Source organism: Lynx rufus, unplaced genomic scaffold (genome assembly GCF_022079265.1).
Source record: "Lynx rufus isolate CCGP_SWC_20201006 ecotype Redwood Valley unplaced genomic scaffold, mLynRuf1.p SCAF_7, whole genome shotgun sequence".
In the NCBI taxonomy this organism is placed as follows: domain Eukaryota; kingdom Metazoa; phylum Chordata; class Mammalia; order Carnivora; family Felidae; genus Lynx; species Lynx rufus.
This window is the reverse complement of record NW_025814889.1, coordinates 94,122,042-94,123,983: the sequence shown is the minus strand read 5'-3', so window position 1 is coordinate 94,123,983 and position 1,942 is coordinate 94,122,042. Positions and strand designations below refer to the sequence as shown.

At 39.8% G+C, this 1,942-nt stretch overlaps 1 pseudogene; it reads left to right on the top strand.

Annotated features, from left to right (window-relative positions):
• The first annotated feature begins 332 nt into the window (after positions 1 to 332).
• Positions 333 to 1,265, top strand: LOC124501027 (RNA transcription, translation and transport factor protein-like; annotated as a pseudogene).
• Positions 1,266 to 1,942: the final 677 nt, after the last annotated feature.

Sequence of the window (1,942 nt, the reverse complement as noted above, 5' to 3'; positions counted from 1 at the left end):
CAACACTTCTCCAAAGATAGCCACCATTTTGATCTGTATTACCATTAGTTTTTCCTGTTCTGAGCTTCATAAAAATGGAATCACAGAGTATGTTTTCTTCATGTGTGGCTCACCTCATTCCACAGTATGTCTTTGAGGCTCGATAATCTGTTGCCACTCTGTTGCAGTAGTTCATTTTTTCTGTGTAATATTATACCACAATTTGTATAAATATACCACAATTTGGCCCTCCCTCTGCTGCCACTGCTGGTGCCTGCACTGGTGCCTGCCACCCCTCCTTGCCTCTCCTCTCCAGGCCAAAGGCTGGGGGACCAGAGCAAGACACAGGGATCATGTTCCAACGCAAGCTGACAGTTCTTGACAACAACAATCCTGCTGGCTTCATTCAACTGTAAAGATGAAACAGAAGTTAGAAACTTTAGGGGCACCTGGGTGGCTCAGTTGGCTAAGCGTCTGACTTTGGCTCAGGTCATGATCTCATGGTTCATGGGTTTGAGCCCCACTTCGGGCTCTCTGCTGTCAGCACACAGCCCGCTTCAGAAACTCTGCCCTGCCTTCCGCCCTCTCCGCCTCTCCCCTGCTTGCTCTCTCTTTCAAAAATAAATAAACATTAAAAAAAATAATTTAGAAACTTTATTGTTTGGCTTGAAGACCAGAAAACCAGACACTATTAGATTGAAAACAGGTAATTTAAGAAACATCCACAGCAGTGATTGGCCCAAGTTCTTTGAAAAGTATCTCAGAGATGTTAACTGTCCTTTCAAGATTCAAGATGACAAGAAGTAATTGACAGGCTTCTTGGCTTAGCTATTAGACTTGAATATGGAGATAATGCTGAAAAGTACAAGGATTTGGTAGCTGATGATAGAAAAAAATGCTGACAATGCAGCTAAAAATGCAGAGCCATTGATCAATTTGGATGTAAATAATCCCAATTTCAAGCCTGGTGTAAGGACTTTGGCTGACCTTCAGATTCAGTGTCATGATGATTACCTGATAATCCTAAAGCAATTCAAATTTTGGTCCAGGATGCAGTTGTTAAAGCAAATCAAACAAAAGAGGACTTGCCTGTTGCTTTAGACAAACATATTCTTGGTTTTGACACAGGAGATGCAGTTCTTAATGGAGCTGCTCAAATTCTGTGATTGCTACATATACAATTGCTCAAAGAGCTGCAGACAAAAATTAATGAAGCCATAGCAGCTGTTCAGACAATTATTGCTGATCCAAAGACAGACTGCAGACCGGGGAAAGTTGGAAGGTGAACATTTTAGGATTTCAGCTTCTCACCTACTTAGTACAATTGGGAACCATCTATGCTCTGGCATGTGTTTGGAAATCAAATGTCACGTTTTTGAGGGAAGAATCCTAAAAAATTGATTATGTTCTCGAGATTTACCATCATCGCTCTTTCTTTAATAAAGTTCAGGAAAGTGGGGGAAAATATACCACAATTTATCCATTCTACTATTGGTGGATTATTTTTTCTTTTTTTTTTTTTTGGTAAATACGAGTAAAGTTGCTATGCACATTCCTGCACATATTTTTGGTAGGCATATGCATGCATCCTCTTGAGTATCATCCAATAAACAGAACTGTTGGGTCTAGCACAGGTGTTTGTTTGGCTTTAGTAAATTCTGCCAGTATTCCCAAAGAGTTGTGCGTCCTTTCCCTTCCACCAGCAGTGATTAAAGTTCCCATTTCTCCACACCCTTGGTATTACCAGAACTTTTCACTGTAGTCCATCTGGTGGGTAGTATCTCATTTTTTTCATGTTAAATAACAGCTTTTTTTTTGAAGTATAGCATACATAAAGTAAACTTCACATATTAAGTGTCCAAATTGATGTTCTGACATATACATCCATGAAACAATCATCACTAAGACAGTAAACATGTCCATCATCTTCAAACGTTTTCTGTGCCCCTTTGTAATGTCTCTT